This window comes from Coregonus lavaretus, assembly GCF_964263955.1.
Source record: "Coregonus lavaretus genome assembly, chromosome: 1".
Taxonomy (NCBI): Eukaryota; Metazoa; Chordata; class Actinopteri; order Salmoniformes; family Salmonidae; genus Coregonus; species Coregonus lavaretus.
The window spans coordinates 92642895-92664590 of record NC_139988.1 but is presented as its reverse complement, the minus strand read 5'-3'; positions in this window follow the sequence as shown (position 1 = coordinate 92664590).

The following is a 21696-nucleotide window of genomic DNA, read 5'->3' as shown; positions in this document are numbered from 1 at the left end:
CATCATCATTAAACTGCTATCATTACCATCACCCCTACTACCATCATCATTACTACTACTACTACTACCACCACCATCATTAAACTGCTATCATTACCATCACCCCTACTACCATCATCATTACTACTACTACTACCACCACCATCATTAAACTGATATCATTACCATCACCCCTACTACCATCATCATTACTACTACTACTACCACCACCATCATTAAACTGCTATCATTACGATCACCCCTACTACCATCATCATTACTACTACTACTACCACCACCATCATTAAACTGCTATCATTACCATCACCCCTAGTACCATCATCATTACTACTACTACTACCACCACCATCATTAAACTGCCATCATTACCATCACCCCTACTACCATCATCTTTACTACTACTACTACCACCACCATCATTAAACTGCTATCATTACCATCACCCCTACTACCATCATCATTACTACTACTACTACCACCACCATCATTAAATTGCTATCATTACCATCACACCTACTACCATCATCATTACTACTACTACCACCACCATCATTAAACTGCTATCATTACCATCACCCCTACTACCATCATCATTACTACTACTACCACCACCACCATCATTAAACTGATACCATTACCATCACCCCTACTACCATCATCATTACTACTACTACTACCACCACCATCATTAAACTGCTATCATTACCATCACCCCTACTACCATCATCATTACTACTACTACCACCACCATCATTAAACTGATATCATTACCATCACCCCTACTACCATCATCATTACTACTACTACCACCACCACCATCATTAAACTGCTATCATTACCATCACCCCTACTACCATCATCATTACTACTACTACCACCACCATCATTAAACTGCTATCATTACCATCACCCCTACTACCATCATCATTACTACAACTACTACCACCATCATTAAACTGCTATCATTACCATCACCCCTACTACCATCATCATTACTACTACTACTACCACCACCATCATTAAACTGATATCATTACCATCACCCCTACTACCATCATCATTACTACTATTACTTCCACCACCATCATTAAACTGCTATCATTACCATCACCCCTACTACCATCATCATTACTACTACTACTACTACCACCATCATTAAACTGCTATCATTACCATCACCCCTACTACCATCATCATTACTACTACTACTACTACTACCACCATCATTAAACTGCTATCATTACCATCACCCCTACTACCATCATAATTACTACTACTACTACCACCACCATCATTAAACTGCTATCATTACCATCACCCCTACTACCATCATCATTACTACTACTACTACCACCATCATTACTACTACTACTACCACCACCATCATTAAACTGCTATCATTACCATCACCCCTACTACCATCATCATTACTACTACTACTACCACCATCATTACTACTACTACTACCACCACCATCATTAAACTGCTATCATTACCATCACCCCTACTACCATCATCATTACCACTACCACCACCATCATTAAACTGCTATCATTACCATCACCCCTACTACCATCATCATTACTACTACTACTACCACCACCATCATTAAACTGCCATCATTACCATCACCCCTACTACCATCATCATTACTACTACTACCACCACCATCATTAAACTTCTATCATTACCATCACCCCTACTACCATCATCATTACTACTACTACTACCACCATCATCATTAAACTGCTATCATTACCATCACCCCTAGTACCATCATCATTACTACTACTACTACCACCACCATCATTAAACTGCCATCATTACCATCACCCCTACTACCATCATCTTTACTACTACTACTACCACCACCATCATTAAACTGCTATCATTACCATCACCCCTACTACCATCATCATTACTACTACTACTACCACCACCATCATTAAACTGCTATCATTACCATCACACCTACTACCATCATCATTACTACTACTACTACCACCACCATCATTAAACTGCTATCATTACCATCACCCCTACTACCATCATCATTACTACTACTACCACCACCATCATTAAACTACTATCAATACCATCACCCCTACTACCATCATCATTACTACTACTACTACCAACACCATCATTAAACTGCTATCATTACCATCACCCCTACTACCATCATCATTACCACTACTACTACCACCACCATCATTAAACTGCTATCATTACCATCACCCCTTATACCATCATCATTACTACTACTACCACCACCATCATTAAACTGCTATCATTACCATCACCCCTACTACCATCATCATTACTACTACTACTACCATCACCATCATTAAACTGCTATCATTACCATCACCCCTACTACCATCATCATTACTACTACTACTACCACCACCATCATTAAACTGCTATCATTACCATCACCCCTACTACCATCATCATTACTACTACTACTACTACCACCACCATCATTAAACTGCTATCATTACCATCACCCCTACTACCATCATCATTACTACTACTACTACTACCACCACCATCATTAAACTGCTATCATTACCATCACCCCTACTACCATCATCATTACTACTACTACTACCACCACCATCATTAAACTGCTATCATTACGATCACCCCTACTACCATCATCATTACTACTACTACTACCACCACCATCATTAAACTGCTATCATTACCATCACCCCTAGTACCATCATCATTACTACTACTACTACCACCACCATCATTAAACTGCCATCATTACCATCATCCCTACTACCATCATCTTTACTACTACTACTACCACCACCATCATTAAACTGCTATCATTACCATCACCCCTACTACCATCATCATTACTACTACTACTACCACCACCATCATTAAATTGCTATCATTACCATCACACCTACTACCATCATCATTACTACTACTATTACCACCACCATCATTAAACTGCTATCAGTACCATCACCCCTACTACCATCATCATTACTACTACTACCACCACCATCATTAAACTGCTATCAATACCCTCACCCCTACTACCATCATCATTACTACTACTACTACCACCACCATCATTAAACTGCTATCATTACCATCACCCCTACTACCATCATCATTACCACTACTACTACCACCACCATCATTAAACTGCTATCATTACCATCACCCTTACTACCATCATCATTACTACTACTACCACCACCATCATTAAACTGCTATCATTACCATCACCCCTACTACCATCATCATTACTACTACTACTACCATCACCATCATTAAACTGCTATCATTACCATCACCCCTACTACCATCATCATTACTACTACTACTACCACCACCATCATTAAACTGCTATCATTACCATCACCCCTACTACCATCATCATTACTACTACTACTACTACTACCACCACCATCATTAAACTGCTATCATTACCATCACCCATACTACCATCATCATTACTACTACTACTACTACCACCACCATCATTAAACTGCTATCATTACCATCACCCCTACTACCATCATCATTACTACTACTACTACCACCACCATCATTAAACTGATATCATTACCATCACCCCTACTACCATCATCATTACTACTACTACTACCACCACCATCATTAAACTGCTATCATTACGATCACCCCTACTACCATCATCATTACTACTACTACTACCACCACCATCATTAAACTGCTATCATTACCATCACCCCTACTACCATCATCATTACTACTACTACTACTACCACCACCATCATTAAACTGCTATCATTACCATCACCCCTGCTACCATCATCATTACTACTACTACTACCACCACCATCATTAAACTGATATCATTACCATCACCCCTACTACCATCATCATTACTACTACTACTACCACCACCATCATTAAACTGCTATCATTACGATCACCCCTACTACCATCATCATTACTACTACTACTACCACCACCATCATTAAACTGCTATCATTACCATCACCCCTACTACCATCATCATTACTACTACTACTACCACCACCATCATTAAACTGCCATCATTACCATCACCCCGACTACCATCATCATTACTACTACAACCACCATCACCATTAAACTGCTATCATTACCATCACCCCTACTACCATCATCTTTACTATTACTACTACCACCACCATCATTAAACTGCTATCATTACCATCACCCCTACTACCATCATCATTACTACAACTACTACCACCATCATTAAACTGCTATCATTACCATCACCCCTACTACCATCATCATTACTACCACTACTACCACCACCATTATTAAACTGCTATCATTACCATCACCCCTACTACCATCATCATTACTACTACTACCACCACCATCATTAAACTGCTATCATTACCATCACCCCTACTACCATCATCATTACTACCACTACTACCACCACCATCATTAAACTACTATCATTACCATCGCCCCTACTACCATCATCATTACTACTACTACTACCACCACCATCATTAAACTGCCATCATTACCATCACCCCTACTACCATCATCATTACCACTACCACCACCATCATTAAACTGCTATCATTACCATCACCCCTACTACCATCATCATTACCACTACCACCACCATCATTAAACTGCTATCATTACCATCACCCATACTACCATCATCATTACCACTACCACCACCATCATTAAACTGCTATCATTACCATCACCCCTACCACCATCATCATTACTACTACTACTACCACCATCATCATTAAACTGCTATCATTACCATCACCCCTACTACCATCATCATTACTACTACTACTACCACCACCATCATTAAACTGATATCATTACCATCACCCCTACTACCATCATCATTACTACCACTACTACCACCACCATCATTAAACTGCTATCATTACCATCACCCCTACTACCATCATCATTACTACTACTACTACTACCACCATCATTAAACTGCTATCATTACCATCACCCCTACTACCATCATCATTACTACCACTACTACCACCACCATCATTAAACTGCTATCATTACCATCACCCCTACTACCATCATCATTACTACTACTACTACTACTACCACCATCATTAAACTGCTATCATTACCATCACCCCTACTACCATCATCATTGCTACTACTACTACCACCATCATTAAACTGCTATCATTACCATCACCCCTACTACCATCATCATTACTACTACTACCACCACCATCATTAAACTGCTATCATTACCATCACCCCTACTACCATCATCATTACTACTACTACTACTACTACCACCATCATTAAACTGCTATCATTACCATCACCCCTACTACCATCATCATTACTACCACTACTACCACCACCATTATTAAACTGCTATCATTACCATCACCCCTACTACCATCATCATTACTACTACTACCACCACCATCATTAAACTGCTATCATTACCATCACCCCTACTACCATCATCATTACTACCACTACTACCACCACCATCATTAAACTACTATCATTACCATCGCCCCTACTACCATCATCATTACTACTACTACTACCACCACCATCATTAAACTGCCATCATTACCATCACCCCTACTACCATCATCATTACCACTACCACCACCATCATTAAACTGCTATCATTACCATCACCCCTACTACCATCATCATTACCACTACCACCACCATCATTAAACTGCTATCATTACCATCACCCATACTACCATCATCATTACCACTACCACCACCATCATTAAACTGCTATCATTACCATCACCCCTACCACCATCATCATTACTACTACTACTACCACCATCATCATTAAACTGCTATCATTACCATCACCCCTACTACCATCATCATTACTACTACTACTACCACCACCATCATTAAACTGATATCATTACCATCACCCCTACTACCATCATCATTACTACCACTACTACCACCACCATCATTAAACTGCTATCATTACCATCACCCCTACTACCATCATCATTACTACTACTACTACTACCACCATCATTAAACTGCTATCATTACCATCACCCCTACTACCATCATCATTACTACCACTACTACCACCACCATCATTAAACTGCTATCATTACCATCACCCCTACTACCATCATCATTACTACTACTACTACTACTACCACCATCATTAAACTGCTATCATTACCATCACCCCTACTACCATCATCATTGCTACTACTACTACCACCATCATTAAACTGCTATCATTACCATCACCCCTACTACCATCATCATTACTACTACTACCACCACCATCATTAAACTGCTATCATTACCATCACCCCTACTACCATCATCATTACTACTACTACTACTACTACCACCATCATTAAACTGCTATCATTACCATCACCCCTACTACCATCATAATTACTACTACTACTACCACCACCATCATTAAACTGCTATCATTACCATCACCCCTACTACCATCATCATTACTACTACTACTACCACCATCATTACTACTACTACTACCACCACCATCATTAAACTGCTATCATTACCATCACCCCTACTACCATCATCATTACCACTACCACCACCATCATTAAACTGCTATCATTACCATCACCCCTACTACCATCATCATTACTACTACTACTACCACCATCATCATTAAACTGCTATCATTACCATCACCCCTACTACCATCATCATTACTACTACTACTACCACCACCATCATTAAACTGATATCATTACCATCACCCCTACTACCATCATCATTACTACCACTACTACCACCACCATCATTAAACTGCTATCATTACCATCACCCCTACTACCATCATCATTACTACTACTACTACTACCACCATCATTAAACTGCTATCATTACCATCACCCCTACTACCATCATCATTACTACCACTACTACCACCACCATCATTAAACTGCTATCATTACCATCACCCCTACTACCATCATCTTTACTACTACTACTACTACTACCACCATCATTAAACTGCTATCATTACCATCACCCCTACTACCATCATCATTGCTACTACTACTACCACCATCATTAAACTGCTATCATTACCATCACCCCTACTACCATCATCATTACTACTACTACCACCACCATCATTAAACTGCTATCATTACCATCACCCCTACTACCATCATCATTACTACTACTACTACTACTACCACCATCATTAAACTGCTATCATTACCATCACCCCTACTACCATCATCATTACTACCACTACTACCACCACCATTATTAAACTGCTATCATTACCATCACCCCTACTACCATCATCATTACTACTACTACCACCACCATCATTAAACTGCTATCATTACCATCACCCCTACTACCATCATCATTACTACCACTACTACCACCACCATCATTAAACTACTATCATTACCATCGCCCCTACTACCATCATCATTACTACTACTACTACCACCACCATCATTAAACTGCCATCATTACCATCACCCCTACTACCATCATCATTACCACTACCACCACCATCATTAAACTGCTATCATTACCATCACCCCTACTACCATCATCATTACCACTACCACCACCATCATTAAACTGCTATCATTACCATCACCCATACTACCATCATCATTACCACTACCACCACCATCATTAAACTGCTATCATTACCATCACCCCTACCACCATCATCATTACTACTACTACTACCACCATCATCATTAAACTGCTATCATTACCATCACCCCTACTACCATCATCATTACTACTACTACTACCACCACCATCATTAAACTGATATCATTACCATCACCCCTACTACCATCATCATTACTACCACTACTACCACCACCATCATTAAACTGCTATCATTACCATCACCCCTACTACCATCATCATTACTACTACTACTACTACTACCACCATCATTAAACTGCTATCATTACCATCACCCCTACTACCATCATCATTACTACCACTACTACCACCACCATCATTAAACTGCTATCATTACCATCACCCCTACTACCATCATCATTACTACTACTACTACTACTACCACCATCATTAAACTGCTATCATTACCATCACCCCTACTACCATCATCATTGCTACTACTACTACCACCATCATTAAACTGCTATCATTACCATCACCCCTACTACCATCATCATTACTACTACTACCACCACCATCATTAAACTGCTATCATTACCATCACCCCTACTACCATCATCATTACTACTACTACTACTACTACCACCATCATTAAACTGCTATCATTACCATCACCCCTACTACCATCATAATTACTACTACTACTACCACCACCATCATTAAACTGCTATCATTACCATCACCCCTACTACCATCATCATTACTACTACTACTACCACCATCATTACTACTACTACTACCACCACCATCATTAAACTGCTATCATTACCATCACCCCTACTACCATCATCATTACCACTACCACCACCATCATTAAACTGCTATCATTACCATCACCCCTACTACCATCATCATTACTACTACTACTACTACTACTACCACCACCATCATTAAACTGCCATCATTACCATCACCCCTACTACCATCATCATTACTACTACTACCACCACCATCATTAAACTGCTATCATTACCATCACCCCTACTACCATCATCATTACTACTACTACTACCACCATCATCATTAAACTGCTATCATTACCATCACCCCTAGTACCATCATCATTACTACTACTACTACCACCACCATCATTAAACTGCCATCATTACCATCACCCCTACTACCATCATCTTTACTACTACTACTACCACCACCATCATTAAACTGCTATCATTACCATCACCCCTACTACCATCATCATTACTACTACTACTACCACCACCATCATTAAACTGCTATCATTACCATCACACCTACTACCATCATCATTACTACTACTACTACCACCACCATCATTAAACTGCTATCATTACCATCACCCCTACTACCATCATCATTACTACTACTACCACCACCATCATTAAACTGCTATCAATACCATCACCCCTACTACCATCATCATTACTACTACTACTACCAACACCATCATTAAACTGCTATCATTACCATCACCCCTACTACCATCATCATTACCACTACTACTACCACCACCATCATTAAACTGCTATCATTACCATCACCCCTACTACCATCATCATTACTACTACTACCACCAACATCATTAAACTGCTATCATTACCATCACCCCTACTACCATCATCATTACTACTACTACTACCATCACCATCATTAAACTGCTATCATTACCATCACCCCTACTACCATCATCATTACTACTACTACTACCACCACCATCATTAAACTGCTATCATTACCATCACCCCTACTACCATCATCATTACTACTACTACTACTACCACCACCATCATTAAACTGCTATCATTACCATCACCCCTACTACCATCATCATTACTACTACTACTACTACCACCACCATCATTAAACTGCTATCATTACCATCACCCCTACTACCATCATCATTACTACTACTACTACCACCACCATCATTAAACTGATATCATTACCATCACCCCTACTACCATCATCATTACTACTACTACTACCACCACCATCATTAAACTGCTATCATTACGATCACCCCTACTACCATCATCATTACTACTACTACTACCATCACCATCATTAAACTGCTATCATTACCATCACCCCTAGTACCATCATCATTACTACTACTACTACCACCACCATCATTAAACTGCCATCATTACCATCACCCCTACTACCATCATCTTTACTACTACTACTACCACCACCATCATTAAACTGCTATCATTACCATCACCCCTACTACCATCATCATTACTACTACTACTACCACCACCATCATTAAATTGCTATCATTACCATCACACCTACTACCATCATCATTACTACTACTACTACCACCACCATCATTAAACTGCTATCATTACCATCACCCCTACTACCATCATCATTACTACTACTACCACCACCATCATTAAACTGCTATCATTACCATCACCCCTACTACCATCATCATTACTACTACTACCACCACCACCATCATTAAACTGATACCATTACCATCACCCCTACTACCATCATCATTACTACTACTACTACCACCACCATCATTAAACTGCTATCATTACAATCACCCCTACTACCATCATCATTACTACTACTACCACCACCATCATTAAACTGATATCATTACCATCACCCCTACTACCATCATCATTACTACTACTACCACCACCACCATCATTAAACTGCTATCATTACCATTACCCCTACTACCATCATCATTACTACTACTACCACCACCATCATTAAACTGTTATCATTACCATCACCCCTACTACCATCATCATTACTACAACTACTACCACCATCATTAAACTGCTATCATTACCATCACCCCTACTACCATCATCATTACTACTACTACTACCACCACCATCATTAAACTGATATCATTACCATCACCCCTACTACCATCATCATTACTACTATTACTTCCACCACCATCATTAAACTGCTATCATTACCATCACCCCTACTACCATCATCATTACTACTACTACTACTACCACCATCATTAAACTGCTATCATTACCATCACCCCTACTACCATCATCATTACTACTACTACTACTACTACCACCATCATTAAACTGCTATCATTACCATCACCCCTACTACCATCATAATTACTACTACTACTACCACCACCATCATTAAACTGCTATCATTACCATCACCCCTACTACCATCATCATTACTACTACTACTACCACCATCATTACTACTACTACTACCACCACCATCATTAAACTGCTATCATTACCATCACCCCTACTACCATCATCATTACCACTACCACCACCATCATTAAACTGCTATCATTACCATCACCCCTACTACCATCATCATTACTACTACTACTACCACCACCATCATTAAACTGCCATCATTACCATCACCCCTACCACCATCATCATTACTACTACTACCACCACCATCATTAAACTGCTATCATTACCATCACCCCTACTACCATCATCATTACTACTACTACTACCACCATCATCATTAAACTGCTATCATTACCATCACCCCTAGTACCATCATCATTACTACTACTACTACCACCACCATCATTAAACTGCCATCATTACCATCACCCCTACTACCATCATCTTTACTACTACTACTACCACCACCATCATTAAACTGCTATCATTACCATCACCCCTACTACCATCATCATTACTACTACTACTACCACCACCATCATTAAACTGCTATCATTACCATCACACCTACTACCATCATCATTACTACTACTACTACCACCACCATCATTAAACTGCTATCATTACCATCACCCCTACTACCATCATCATTACTACTACTACCACCACCATCATTAAACTGCTATCAATACCATCACCCCTACTACCATCATCATTACTACTACTACTACCAACACCATCATTACACTGCTATCATTACCATCACCCCTACTACCATCATCATTACCACTACTACTACCACCACCATCATTAAACTGCTATCATTACCATCACCCCTACTACCATCATCATTACTACTACTACCACCACCATCATTAAACTGCTATCATTACCATCACCCCTACTACCATCATCATTACTACTACTACTACCATCACCATCATTAAACTGCTATCATTACCATCACCCCTACTACCATCATCATTACTACTACTACTACCACCACCATCATTAAACTGCTATCATTACCATCACCCCTACTACCATCATCATTACTACTACTACTACTACCACCACCATCATTAAACTGCTATCATTACCATCACCCCTACTACCATCATCATTACTACTACTACTACTACCACCACCATCATTAAACTGCTATCATTACCATCACCCCTACTACCATCATCATTACTACTACTACTACCACCACCATCATTAAACTGATATCATTACCATCACCCCTACTACCATCATCATTACTACTACTACTACCACCACCATCATTAAACTGCTATCATTACGATCACCCCTACTACCATCATCATTACTACTACTACTACCACCACCATCATTAAACTGCTATCATTACCATCACCCCTAGTACCATCATCATTACTACTACTACTACCACCACCATCATTAAACTGCCATCATTACCATCACCCCTACTACCATCATCTTTACTACTACTACTACCACCACCATCATTAAACTGCTATCATTACCATCACCCCTACTACCATCATCATTACTACTACTACTACCACCACCATCATTAAATTGCTATCATTACCATCACACCTACTACCATCATCATTACTACTACTATTACCACCACCATCATTAAACTGCTATCAGTACCATCACCCCTACTACCATCATCATTACTACTACTACCACCACCATCATTAAACTGCTATCAATACCCTCACCCCTACTACCATCATCATTACTACTACTACTACCACCACCATCATTAAACTGCTATCATTACCATCACCCCTACTACCATCATCATTACCACTACTACTACCACCACCATCATTAAACTGCTATCATTACCATCACCCTTACTACCATCATCATTACTACTACTACCACCACCATCATTAAACTGCTATCATTACCATCACCCCTACTACCATCATCATTACTACTACTACTACCATCACCATCATTAAACTGCTATCATTACCATCACCCCTACTACCATCATCATTACTACTACTACTACCACCACCATCATTAAACTGCTATCATTACCATCACCCCTACTACCATCATCATTACTACTACTACTACTACTACCACCACCATCATTAAACTGCTATCATTACCATCACCCATACTACCATCATCATTACTACTACTACTACTACCACCACCATCATTAAACTGCTATCATTACCATCACCCCTACTACCATCATCATTACTACTACTACTACCACCACCATCATTAAACTGATATCATTACCATCACCCCTACTACCATCATCATTACTACTACTACTACCACCACCATCATTAAACTGCTATCATTACGATCACCCCTACTACCATCATCATTACTACTACTACTACCACCACCATCATTAAACTGCTATCATTACCATCACCCCTACTACCATCATCATTACTACTACTACTACTACCACCACCATCATTAAACTGCTATCATTACCATCACCCCTGCTACCATCATCATTACTACTACTACTACCACCACCATCATTAAACTGATATCATTACCATCACCCCTACTACCATCATCATTACTACTACTACTACCACCACCATCATTAAACTGCTATCATTACGATCACCCCTACTACCATCATCATTACTACTACTACTACCACCACCATCATTAAACTGCTATCATTACCATCACCCCTACTACCATCATCATTACTACTACTACTACCACCACCATCATTAAACTGCTATCATTACCATCACCCCGACTACCATCATCATTACTACTACAACCACCATCACCATTAAACTGCTATCATTACCATCACCCCTACTACCATCATCTTTACTATTACTACTACCACCACCATCATTAAACTGCTATCATTACCATCACCCCTACTACCATCATCATTACTACTACTACTACCACCACCATCATTAAACTGATATCATTACCATCACCCCTACTACCATCATCATTACTACTACAACCACCATCACCATTAAACTGCTATCATTACCATCACCCCTACTACCATCATCATTACTACTACTACTACCACCACCATCATTAAACTACTATCATTACCATCACCCCTACTACCATCATCATTACTACTACTACTACCACCACCATCATTAAACTGCCATCATTACCATCACCCCTACTACCATCATCATTACCACTACCACCACCATCATTAAACTGCTATCATTACCATCACCCCTACTACCATCATCATTACCACTACCACCACCATCATTAAACTGCTATCATTACCATCACCCATACTACCATCATCATTACCACTACCACCACCATCATTAAACTGCTATCATTACCATCACCCCTACTACCATCATCATTACTACTACTACTACCACCACCATCATTAAACTGCCATCATTACCATCACCCCTACTACCATCATCATTACTACTACTACCACCACCATCATTAAACTGCTATCATTACCATCATCCCTACTACCATCATCATTACTACTACTACTACCACCATCATCATTAAACTGCTATCATTACCATCACCCCTAGTACCATCATCATTACTACTACTACTACCACCACCATCATTAAACTGCCATCATTACCATCACCCCTACTACCATCATCTTTACTACTACTACTACCACCACCATCATTAAACTGCTATCATTACCATCACCCCTACTACCATCATCATTACTACTACTACTACCACCACCATCATTAAACTGCTATCATTACCATCACACCTACTACCATCATCATTACTACTACTACTACCACCACCATCATTAAACTGCTATCATTACCATCACCCCTACTACCATCATCATTACTACTACTACCACCACCATCATTAAACTGCTATCAATACCATCACCCCTACTACCATCATCATTACTACTACTACTACCAACACCATCATTAAACTGCTATCATTACCATCACCCCTACTACCATCATCATTACCACTACTACTACCACCACCTTCATTAAACTGCTATCATTACCATCACCCCTACTACCATCATCATTACTACTACTACCACCACCATCATTAAACTGCTATCATTACCATCACCCCTACTACCATCATCATTACTACTACTACTACCATCACCATCATTAAACTGCTATCATTACCATCACCCTTACTACCATCATCATTACTACTACTACTACTACCACCACCATCATTAAACTGCTATCATTACCATCACCCCTACTACCATCATCATTACTACTACTACTACCACCACCATCATTAAACTGATATCATTACCATCACCCCTACTACCATCATCATTACTACTACTACTACCACCACCATCATTAAACTGCTATCATTACGATCACCCCTACTACCATCATCATTACTACTACTACTACCACCACCATCATTAAACTGCTATCATTACCATCACCCCTAGTACCATCATCATTACTACTACTACTACCACCACCATCATTAAACTGCTATCAGTACCATCACCCCTACTACCATCATCATTACTACTACTACCACCACCATCATTAAACTGCTATCAATACCCTCACCCCTACTACCATCATCATTACTACTACTACTACCACCACCATCATTAAACTGCTATCATTACCATCACCCCTACTACCATAATCATTACCACTACTACTACCACCACCATCATTAAACTGCTATCATTACCATCACCCCTACTACCATCATCATTACTACTACTACCACCACCATCATTAAACTGCTATCATTACCATCACCCCTACTACCATCATCATTACTACTACTACTACCATCACCATCATTAAACTGCTATCATTACCATCACCCCTACTACCATCATCATTACTACTACTACTACCACCACCATCATTAAACTGCTATCATTACCATCACCCCTACTACCATCATCATTACTACTACTACTACTACTACTACCACCACCATCATTAAACTGCTATCATTACCATCACCCATACTACCATCATCATTACTACTACTACTACTACCACCACCATCATTAAACTGCTATCATTACCATATCCCCTACTACCATCATCATTACTACTACTACTACCACCACCATCATTAAACTGATATCATTACCATCACCCCTACTACCATCATCATTACTACTACTACTACCACCACCATCATTAAACTGCTATCATTACGATCACCCCTACTACCATCATCATTACTACTACTACTACCACCACCATCATTAAACTGCTATCATTACCATCACCCCTACTACCATCATCATTACTACTACTACTACTACCACCACCATCATTAAACTGCTATCATTACCATCACCCCTACTACCATCATCATTACTACTACTACTACCACTACCATCATTAAACTGATATCATTACCATCACCCCTACTACCATCATCATTACTACTACTACTACCACCACCATCATTAAACTGCTATCATTACGATCACCCCTACTACCATCATCATTACTACTACTACTACCACCACCATCATTAAACTGCTATCATTACCATCACCCCTACTACCATCATCATTACTACTACTACTACCACCACCATCATTAAACTGCTATCATTACCATCACCCCGACTACCATCATCATTACTACTACAACCACCATCACCATTAAACTGCTATCATTACCATCACCCCTACTACCATCATCTTTACTATTACTACTACCACCACCATCATTAAACTGCTATCATTACCATCACCCCTACTACCATCATCATTACTACTACTACTACCACCACCATCATTAAACTGATATCATTACCATCACCCCTACTACCATCATCATTACTACTACAACCACCATCACCATTAAACTGCTATCATTACCATCACCCCTACTACCATCATCATTACTACTACTACTACTACCACCACCACCATTAAACTACTATCATTACCATCACCCCTACTACCATCATCATTACTACTACTACTACCACCACCACCATTAAACTACTATCATTACCATCACCCCTACTACCATCATCATTACTACTACTACTACCACCACCATCATTAAACTGCCATCATTACCATCACCCCTACTACCATCATCATTACCACTACCACCACCATCATTAAACTGCTATCATTACCATCACCCCTACTACCATCATCATTACCACTACCACCACCATCGTTAAACTGCTATCATTACCATCACCCATACTACCATCATCATTACCACTACCACCACCATCATTAAACTGCTATCATTACCATCACGCCTACCACCATCATCATTACTACTACTACTACCACCATCATCATTAAACTGCTATCATTACCATCACCCCTACTACCATCATCATTACTACTACTACTACCACCACCATCATTAAACTGATATCATTACCATCACCCCTACTACCATCATCATTACTACCACTACTACCACCACCATCATTAAACTGCTATCATTACCATCACCCCTACTACCATCATCATTACTACTACTACTACTACCACCATCATTAAACTGCTATCATTACCATCACCCCTACTACCATCATCATTACTACCACTACTACCACCACCATCATTAAACTGCTATCATTACCATCACCCCTACTACCATCATCATTACTACTACTACTACTACCACCACCATCATTAAACTGCTATCATTACCATCACCCCTACTACCATCATCATTACTACTACTACTACCACCATCATTAAACTGCTATCATTACCATCACCCCTACTACCATCATCATTACTACTACTACCACCACCATCATTAAACTGCTATCGTTACCATCACCCCTACTACCATCATCATTACTACTACTACCACCACCACCATCATTAAACTGATACCATTACCATCACCCCTACTACCATCATCATTACTACTACTACTACCACCACCATCATTAAACTGCTATCATTACCATCACCCCTACTACCATCATCATTACTACTACTACTACTACCACCATCATTAAACTGCTATCATTACCATCACCCCTACTACCATCATCATTACTACCACTACTACCACCACCATCATTAAACTGCTATCATTACCATCACCCCTACTACCATCATCATTACTACTACTACTACTACTACCACCATCATTAAACTGCTATCATTACCATCACCCCTACTACCATCATCATTACTACTACTACTACCACCATCATTAAACTGCTATCATTACCATCACCCCTACTACCATCATCATTACTACTACTACCACCACCATCATTAAACTGCTATCGTTACCATCACCCCTACTACCATCATCATTACTACTACTACCACCACCACCATCATTAAACTGATACCATTACCATCACCCCTACTACCATCATCATTACTACTACTACTACCACCACCATCATTAAACTGCTATCATTACCATCACCCCTACTACCATCATCATTACTACTACTACCACCACCATCATTAAACTGATATCATTACCATCACCCCTACTACCATCATCATTACTACTACTACCACCACCACCATCATTAAACTGCTATCATTGCCATCACCCCTACTACCATCATCATTACTACTACTACCACCACCATCATTAAACTGCTATCATTACCATCACCCCTACTACCATCATCATTACTACAACTACTACCACCATCATTAAACTGCTATCATTACCATCACCCCTACTACCATCATCTTTACTATTACTACTACCACCACCATCATTAAACTGCTATGATTACCATCACCCCTACTACCATCATCATTACTACTACTACTACCACCACCATCATTAAACTGATATCATTACCATCACCCCTACTACCATCATCATTACTACTACAACCACCATCACCATTAAACTGCTATCATTACCATCACCCCTACTACCATCATCATTACTACTACTACTACCACCACCACCATTAAACTACTATCATTACCATCACCCCTACTACCATCATCATTACTACTACTACTACCACCACCATCATTAAACTGCCATCATTACCATCACCCCTACTACCATCATCATTACCACTACCACCACCATCATTAAACTGCTATCATTACCATCACCCCTACTACCATCATCATTACCACTACCACCACCATCGTTAAACTGCTATCATTACCATCACCCATACTACCATCATCATTACCACTACCACCACCATCATTAAACTGCTATCATTACCATCACGCCTACCACCATCATCATTACTACTACTACTACCACCATCATCATTAAACTGCTATCATTACCATCACCCCTACTACCATCATCATTACTACTACTACTACCACCACCATCATTAAACTGCTATCATTACCATCACCCCGACTACCATCATCATTACTACTACAACCACCATCACCATTAAACTGCTATCATTACCATCACCCCTACTACCATCATCTTTACTATTACTACTACCACCACCATCATTAAACTGCTATCATTACCATCACCCCTACTACCATCATCATTACTACTACTACTACCACCACCATCATTAAACTGATATCATTACCATCACCCCTACTACCATCATCATTACTACTACAACCACCATCACCATTAAACTGCTATCATTACCATCACCCCTACTACCATCATCATTACTACTACTACTACCACCACCATCATTAAACTACTATCATTACCATCACCCCTACTACCATCATCATTACTACTACTACTACCACCACCATCATTAAACTGCCATCATTACCATCACCCCTACTACCATCATCATTACCACTACCACCACCATCATTAAACTGCTATCATTACCATCACCCCTACTACCATCATCATTACCACTACCACCACCATCATTAAACTGCTATCATTACCATCACCCATACTACCATCATCATTACCACTACCACCACCATCATTAAACTGCTATCATTACCATCACCCCTACTACCATCATCATTACTACTACTACTACCACCACCATCATTAAACTGCCATCATTACCATCACCCCTACTACCATCATCATTACTACTACTACCACCACCATCATTAAACTGCTATCATTACCATCATCCCTACTACCATCATCATTACTACTACTACTACCACCATCATCATTAAACTGCTATCATTACCATCACCCCTAGTACCATCATCATTACTACTACTACTACCACCACCATCATTAAACTGCCATCATTACCATCACCCCTACTACCATCATCTTTACTACTACTACTACCACCACCATCATTAAACTGCTATCATTACCATCACCCCTACTACCATCATCATTACTACTACTACTACCACCACCATCATTAAACTGCTATCATTACCATCACACCTACTACCATCATCATTACTACTACTACTACCACCACCATCATTAAACTGCTATCATTACCATCACCCCTACTACCATCATCATTACTACTACTACCACCACCATCATTAAACTGCTATCAATACCATCACCCCTACTACCATCATCATTACTACTACTACTACCAACACCATCATTAAACTGCTATCATTACCATCACCCCTACTACCATCATCATTACCACTACTACTACCACCACCTTCATTAAACTGCTATCATTACCATCACCCCTACTACCATCATCATTACTACTACTACCACCACCATCATTAAACTGCTATCATTACCATCACCCCTACTACCATCATCATTACTACTACTACTACCATCACCATCATTAAACTGCTATCATTACCATCACCCTTACTACCATCATCATTACTACTACTACTACTACCACCACCATCATTAAACTGCTATCATTACCATCACCCCTACTACCATCATCATTACTACTACTACTACCACCACCATCATTAAACTGATATCATTACCATCACCCCTACTACCATCATCATTACTACTACTACTACCACCACCATCATTAAACTGCTATCATTACGATCACCCCTACTACCATCATCATTACTACTACTACTACCACCACCATCATTAAACTGCTATCATTACCATCACCCCTAGTACCATCATCATTACTACTACTACTACCACCACCATCATTAAACTGCTATCAGTACCATCACCCCTACTACCATCATCATTACTACTACTACCACCACCATCATTAAACTGCTATCAATACCCTCACCCCTACTACCATCATCATTACTACTACTACTACCACCACCATCATTAAACTGCTATCATTACCATCACCCCTACTACCATAATCATTACCACTACTACTACCACCACCATCATTAAACTGCTATCATTACCATCACCCCTACTACCATCATCATTACTACTACTACCACCACCATCATTAAACTGCTATCATTACCATCACCCCTACTACCATCATCATTACTACTACTACTACCATCACCATCATTAAACTGCTATCATTACCATCACCCCTACTACCATCATCATTACTACTACTACTACCACCACCATCATTAAACTGCTATCATTACCATCACCCCTACTACCATCATCATTACTACTACTACTACTACTACTACCACCACCATCATTAAACTGCTATCATTACCATCACCCATACTACCATCATCATTACTACTACTACTACTACCACCACCATCATTAAACTGCTATCATTACCATATCCCCTACTACCATCATCATTACTACTACTACTACCACCACCATCATTAAACTGATATCATTACCATCACCCCTACTACCATCATCATTACTACTACTACTACCACCACCATCATTAAACTGCTATCATTACGATCACCCCTACTACCATCATCATTACTACTACTACTACCACCACCATCATTAAACTGCTATCATTACCATCACCCCTACTACCATCATCATTACTACTACTACTACTACCACCACCATCA